General features: G+C 60.7%; 1 long non-coding RNA gene across 1 annotated transcript; it reads right to left on the bottom strand.

Annotated features, from left to right (window-relative positions):
• Positions 1 to 4,073: 4,073 nt before the first annotated feature.
• LOC135057459 (uncharacterized) lies at positions 4,074 to 4,533 on the bottom strand. Its single transcript, XR_010244138.1, has 2 exons — positions 4,406 to 4,533; positions 4,074 to 4,319 (listed from the first exon to the last, which is right to left on the bottom strand). It is a non-coding gene; the product is annotated as an uncharacterized LOC135057459 (long non-coding RNA).
• Between the last annotated feature and the right edge of the window lie 2,967 nt (positions 4,534 to 7,500).

Here is a 7,500-nt window from a genome sequence, read left to right on the forward strand (position 1 = left end):
GAAGGGGGAGTCGGGGGAACGGGAGGCCGGGAGTCCCGGAGAGAGAGAGAAAGAGAGAGAGAGAGAGATAGAGAGACCTCCGCGGTTCCGCCTTCGACCACCGGGGGGCGCCGCGCACCCGTCCGCACGGGCCCGTCCCGGTGGCTCCCGGCAGGGCTCTCCCAAACCCTCTCCCAGGGCCCCGGTCCGGGAGCCCGACTGCGTCCGCTCTCCGCTTCCAGAGAGGAGGCTGTTGGACGGGGAGAGCTGGTACCGGGCTCCTGGAGCCCTGCCTGGGCAGCCTATGGAAGGGAGGGAGCCCTGGCCCTGCTGCTCTCCGAGCTCCGGCCCTGCTGCTCTCCGAGCTCCGTGCCTACTCTGCCACGGGTCCTTTCGCAGGAGCTCCAGGGAAACGGGCTTTTAGGCCCCGGACAGAGTCCCGGCTCTCTCGCTCGCCTCGTTGGTACCTACTGATCCGGCGGAGGTGTTCTCCGGCGGGTAGCGACACGGACGGCCGAGGGCGCGCTTCACCCAGGCTTCAACCATCTCCTCCCCGAGCCCCTGGAAGTGCAGCTGGGCCGCGGGCGCCCCGGTCCGCACTCATCTGCGAAACTTCCACAAATTGCAGTACCCGATTTGGCCCGCTGGGGGGCGCTGCCTCCGGGGGAGAAGGAGACGTGCCCGGCCCGTACGTCGGGCTCCAACGGATGCCCGCCGTGGACCCTTTATAGGCCCCATCCTGGTCCTGCCATGCTGTTATCGGAGCTCCACGGCTATCTTGTCACTAAACCTTTCGTTTGAGCTCCAGGGCTTTTTGCTTTTTGTAACCCGGTTCCTGGAGCCCTGCCTGGGCAAAATCGGATGCAAGAAGGCCCTGCCCATGCTGATCTCTGAGCTCCGCGCATCTTCTGTCACGGGTCCTTTCGCAAAAGCTCCAGGGAAACAGGCTTTTCGGCCCCGGACAGAGTCCCGGCTCTCTCGCTCGCCTCGTTGGTACCTACTGATCCGGCGGAGGTGTTCTCCGGCGGGTAGCGACACGGACGGCCGAGGGCGCGCTTCACCCAGGCTTCAACCATCTCCTCCCCGAGCCCCTGGAAGTGCAGCTGGGCCGCGGGCGCCCCGGTCCGCACTCATCTGCGAAACTTCCACAAATTGCAGTACCCGATTTGGCCCACTGGGGGGCGCTGCCTCCGGGGGAGAAGGAGACGTGCCCGGCCCGTACGTCGGGCTCCAACGGATGCCCGCCGTGGACCCTTTATAGGCCCCATCCTGGTCCTGCCATGCTGTTATCGGAGCTCCACGGCTATCTTGTCACTAAACCTTTCGTTTGAGCTCCAGGGCTTTTTGCTTTTTGTAACCCGGTTCCTGGAGCCCTGCCTGGGCAAAATCGGATGCAAGAAGGCCCTGCCCATGCTGATCTCTGAGCTCCGCGCATCTTCTGTCACGGGTCCTTTCGCAAAAGCTCCAGGGAAACAGGCTTTTCGGCCCCGGACAGAGTCCCGGCTCTCTCGCTCGCCTCGTTGGTACCTACTGATCCGGCGGAGGTGTTCTCCGGCGGGTAGCGACACGGACGGCCGAGGGCGCGCTTCACCCAGGCTTCAACCATCTCCTCCCCGAGCCCCTGGAAGTGCCGCTGGGCCGCGGGCGCCCCGGTCCGCACTCATCCGCGACACTTCCGCGCTGGAGTCCGACGCTCGCCGGCCGCGTCCCCCGGCCCGCGGGGGCCCGGGGGGAGGCCCGACGCGTGCGGGGGGAGGCGGCGGGCGGCGGGGGCGCCCCCGCGCCACCCGACGGCGCCCCCCGGTGGCCAGAGGCGGCTCGGAGCGAGACGATCGGGGGGGAACGGCGGCGCGTGACCCGCCCCGGCCCCCTTGGCCCAGCGGACGGGCAGGCGGCTCCCGGGCGACCCCCCGATCCCCGCCGCGGCGCCCCCCGGTGGCCGCCTGACGCCACTGCGGGGGGTGCAGATTCCGTGTGTCCTCTCGGATAAAAACAAAAGAAACGATTCCCGTCGGGCGAAAGTAAGTGGGACGCAGGGCCCCGGGCCCCGACGGTCCGCGCGCGCGGCGCCCCCCGCTGGCCGGTCGAAGGGATGACAAAAATAAAATGAAAGAAATTTCAAAAAAGCACTCGCCCCAAACAGACGAAAGGTACCCGGTCCGCCCGGATGAACCCTCCCCCGTGTCCCCGCCGCGGCGCCCCCCGCTGGCCAGCCGAGGTAATACACGATTGAGAGGGGGGAAGTGAAAAAAAAGGGCAAAAAATGAAAAACACCCCACCCATTTGAATGCAAAGTCCCGGAGCGGCCAGGGGTGGACGCCGGTCCGCGCGCACGGCGCCCCCCGCAGGCCAGTTGAAGGGAAGAACGGAACGAGACTAAAAGATAAAAAAATTTCAAAAAAGCACTCGCCCCAAACAGATGAAATGTACCCGGTCCGCCCGTGTCCCCGCCGCGGCGCCCCCCGCTGGCCAGCCGAGGTAATACACGATTGAGATTAAAAAAAACCAGGCAAAAGACAAAAACACACCACCGATTTAAATGCAGTGTTCACGAGCGCCAGTCCGCGCGCGCGGCGCCCCCTGCTGGCCGCGTAAAAAAAAAAAAATAATAATAATAATAATAATCCACCGTTGTGAATTTGCGATGTGTCCGGTACGGCGGCGGCGGGGAGGCGTCTCCCCTCGTCGGCGCACCCTGGTGGGGGGAAATAAATGAAAAAAAAAAAAAGAACAGCCCGGGCTCTCGCCGGCTTCCGCAGCCCGGGCTCCCTCCGGCTTCCGCGGCCCGGGCTCCGTACATACAGACAGCAAATGAAATAACGGACGGATGGATGGAAGAGAAGAACAGCCAGGGATCTCGCCGGCTTCCGCAGCCCGGGCTCTCGCCGGCTTCCGCAACCCGGGCTCCAGCCGGCTTCCGCAGCCCGGGCTCCCTCCGGCTTCCGCGGCCCGGGCTCTCTCCGGCTTCCGCGGCCCGGGCTCCCTCCGGCTTCCGCGGCCCGGGCTCCCTCCGGCATCCGCGGCACAGGCTCCGTACATACAGACAGCAAATGAAATAACGGACGGATGGATGGAAGAGAAGAACAGCCAGGGATCTCGCCGGCTTCCGCAACCCGGGCTCCAGCCGGCCTCCGCAGCCCGGGCTCCCTCCGGCTTCCGCGGCCCGGGCTCTCTCCGGCTTCCGCGGCCCGGGCTCTCGCCGGGTGAAGATCAGGCGAGAGTAGGGGTGTCCTCCGCTGGACGGGAAGCCCAGGCCGTGGAGCCGCCGCACGGACCGGGGGTTGACCCGGCCGGGGACGGGCAGGAGGCGAGGCCCGGACTCGCTCCCGTCCAGACGGCCCGAGGCCCCTCCTCCCCTCCCGGTGGACCCGCCCCCGACTATTAAGCCCGGCCAGGGAGTCCACGTCGGCCCCCGGGCGGACCAGGGAAGGACCCCCCTTCCGCGCTCCGCCGCGCTCGGAGGCGCTGACGCGCCGGGCGGACGGGGCGCCTCCGGCCAAGTCCCCGGCCGGGACTTGGCTGGCTGGCGAGCGAGCGAGGGAGGGCGAGGGTTAGGGCCTCGCCTGTCCCCCGCCCCGGGCCAAGTCCCCCGACCGGAGCGGAGCGAGCAGGCCGCCCTAACCCCCCCCCCCCCCCCGGTGGCACCGCAGCACCGGAGATTATTCGGGGAATGCTCCACAGCGCTGCTGGGGAAGTGTTTGCTTTAAACACACTCTGCATTGCATACACACCGAAACCCATTCCAGTCTGGTAAACGTGATTCTCTGGGACTTGCGAGAATTGTATGCTGGGTAGTTGAGACATGACTCCCCCATCACCTCCCAGGGTCAGACTCATGGGGACCTCATTTTAGGTCCCCACCATGTCGGAGGTCCCGCCAGTGTTGGTGTGCTGTCTGGCCCTTGTCCCCGTTAGGATATATAAACAAGTGCACAGGACACACGCACACCCACACATACTTGTTTTTCTATCCTCATCGGGACATATGTCTGGAACCTTCCTCATGGGGACCTATTCAGGAATACCGGCCTAATGAGGACACCCCACATAACTGATTTATTTTCGGGTTTAATTAGAGATAGAGGAAACGTGTATTCAGCAGCAGATACATTTTATTCAGGAAAGGTTCTTTCTCATTTCAGCAGTAATTCGGTTCTTAATGTAAAACTTAACCGAGAGCCAGTTCCGAGCCTTCAGCGCTTGTCGTTCTGCCCTTAGGCACGCATCACAGTCATTCTTGCCCGGCACCTTGAATGAGCGAATGAACCGAATCATGTGACGTTCAACAGCTTTCACTTCTGCTGGGGTCCACGGATTGCGCTTGGTACCCCTTCTGTCACCTGTGCGGGAGAAGAAAGGTCAGTCACCACGCAACGCCACCACCAGTCATGGACGCATCTCAAATGGAATGGACAGTCACACCCACCTTTAGCTGCACCTCCATCCACCGCCGACACCACGCTGCCAGCTTCTTTTCCCATGTGCCCCATGGGAACCTCAGTATCCTGACTCTCTGGCTCATCCCCAGAGTCATCGCTCACCACCTGGATCGGCTCTGTGGATAGAGAAGGACAGGGAAACCGATCACACCAGCCCACTTAGACAGTCAGTCCCTGGAGCCACACTGTCAAGTGATACCTACCGTTTGGATCAATGGAGATCTCTTCCAGATTGTGGCCCCGGAATTCAGCCATTCTCCCTTGCTCGAGAGCCAGAAACAGCTTGCTCAACTTGGCCAGTTGAAGGGTACCCTCCGGGAGGCGGTAATAATGCCGGTGCACCCGAATATCATGTCCAAGGAAATCAGCAAGCTGATCCATCTCTGTATCGCTCAGGTTGAGGACTCTGGAAAGTGTAGCCACATGCTTCCGTAGGCGGGTGGAAGATAATGCTTCGGGGTGCTTGGCCCCACACTCCCGGGCGTAGAGACGTATGCAGTCGGATCCCCTATAATGGGACATGGCTGTTGGCCTAGCAAACATGTAGATATTGTGTGGGGTCACACCACATTCTGTCCGCTTCTCTATGAGGAGCTCCATCGCTTTCTGCATGCTTGGGGATAGCAGGACAGGGACTTTCCTGCCTCTTTTCCCAGGAATCTCAATACGGGAGAAGTGACGACAGAGTGCCTTCTCCAGCTCTGACAGGGCCTGGGCCACATCACCCTGCAAATCGGCTGTGTGCCGTAAATCGAAGGAGGAGAGCAGCATCTTGGAAACCTCACCTTCTCTCCTGCGGTTGAAGAGAATCAGCTGCGTGAGGGTAACTTTGGCCAACATGGACCACTGCTGTTTGGAAGGGTGGGCGGACAACTCATCGATGTACTCTCGCTGACGGTCAAGGAGGTACAGGTTCAAGCGCTTAACATCATCAGTGAAGGGCAGAAGCAGCGGTGCATTCCATTTTATCTCTCGAAGTGTCTTCAGGGCAGCAGTGGAGATTAGCTCGCTCCACCTCGCCTCATAAATTTTCCGAAAGTTTCGGGCACGCTCCTCTGTCAGGGCACTGCCCTCCATCAGTGCCTGACACTCCACCATAGCTGAAATCTTCTGCAAGCTGTGTCCCACCTTCAGAGCCAACGAGGGTATTTTATATGTATTGGTGCGGTCATCGTAACCGGCCAGGCTCCTCACAGCATGCACCACTTGCAGGAAATTCTGTGGGCAAATGAAATCTTCCATACACCGCAACGGTGTGACCTTCATCGCCTTCAGCAGAAGCCGCCCCACCTCTCTGAGCTTCTGACGGATGTAATCATGCTTGCTGACATCAGACCCCAGACGGTTATAGAGGTGCTGACCGAACTGCATAATCCAGCGGTCCCCTTTGATTACCGGTACCACATCATCATAATTCATTCCGCTCAGCAACTTCCAGAGGCCAGTGCCAACATCTTTCGGGAGCGGTGTGGCGTAAGTGAAGAGACCCTGCACCCTGGTTCTTCCAGGTTTGGGGCTGACACTTTTGCGGAGCGGGCACCTCTTCACATGGCGCCACAGGTGCTTCCTGGAGAATAGCCCTTTACATTTTACACAGTGCATGAAATCTTGGGGAGCCGTTGCTTCTTTCGGCTGCTTGCACGGTAGGAGGACTCCGCTGCCCTCGCGGAGAACCCCGACATTATGGGCAAAGTTTCCCCGGGTGCGAATCAGGTCTAGCTGCACTGTCCTTTCCCTGGAGCGCTTCGGAAAGCTGAGTGCCCTTGCAACCTCATGCTCATTGTGGTGGACAGCTTGAACATGTCTCGCAATTTTTGAGAATGGCCTCTCGCACCACAGGCAGAAATTTTTCTTGTTACATGCAATCGAACCATCTGCTTTTCGGGTAAGTACCTGGACCGACACTGCGCGGGCCGGATGGAGACTTGGTTCGGCCTCCGCGGAGCAAGCCCCGGACACTTCCAGAACCTTCCTGCCGTGAAAAGACGTCTCCTCCCCTCCACTATCATCCGAGCTGCTTAACTCTGACGAGTCGGGGAGATAGTCTTCGTCACTGCCGTCGGTTCCGTACATTGCCTCACTGCGACCAGCAGACCCAGCACTTCCGGAGTTTGTGGCGCACACACCGTACCAAGCCCGCGCTTTCTGTCTGACCACGCCCACCGTGAATACAGGGTTCTGGGAATCGAGGGCCCAGGCCCCGGCACGTGCTTCCTATTACACATCCGGAGAGGTGGTTCTTACTAGAGTCACGTGTCGGGCGGCGCGCGCGACACTTTTGCGCCACATGCTCCGATTTTCCCCAGGCTCCTGGAAGCCTGTCCCGGACCGAGAGGTGCCAGTCTCCACTCATCGGCAAGACTTCCACAAATCGTAGTACCGGATTCAGCCCACCAGGGGGCGCTGCGATGGGCAAGGAAGGAAATATCAGACCCGGTTTTCGGGCTCCGCGATTTTTCCGACGAATGCCCTTCTCACCCGAGCTCCGCGGACTTGGGCAACCTTCCCTCTGGATTGAACTGATCTCAGACCCGGTTTTCGGGCTCCGCGATTTTTCCGACGAATGCCCTTCTCACCCGAGCTCCGCGGACTTGGGCAACCTTCCCTCTGGATTGAACTGATCTCAGACCCGGTTTTCGGGCTCCGCGATTTTTCCGACGAATGCCCTTCTCACCCGAGCTCCGCGGACTTGGGCAACCTTCCCTCTGGATTGAACTGATCTCAGACCCGGTTTTCGGGCTCCGCAATTTTTCCGACGAATGCCCTTCTCACCCGAGCTCCGCGGACTTGGGCAACCTTCCCTCTGGATTGAACTGATCTCAGACCCGGTTTTCGGGCTCCGCGATTTTTCCGACGAATGCCCTTCTCACCCGAGCTCCGCGGACTTGGGCAACCTTCCCTCTGGATTGAACTGATCTCAGACCCGGTTTTTGGGCTCCGCGATTTTTCCGACGAATGCCCTTCTCACCCGAGCTCCGCGGACTTGGCCGAAATCATATAAATAATATATAAGCCCGGCAAATGTAAGCGGGACGCGGGTCCGCGCGCGCAGCGCCCCCTGCTGGCCGCGTTGAAAAAAAAA

This window comes from Pseudophryne corroboree, chromosome 3, assembly GCF_028390025.1.
Source record: "Pseudophryne corroboree isolate aPseCor3 chromosome 3, aPseCor3.hap2, whole genome shotgun sequence".
NCBI lineage: Eukaryota > Metazoa > Chordata > Amphibia > Anura > Myobatrachidae > Pseudophryne > Pseudophryne corroboree.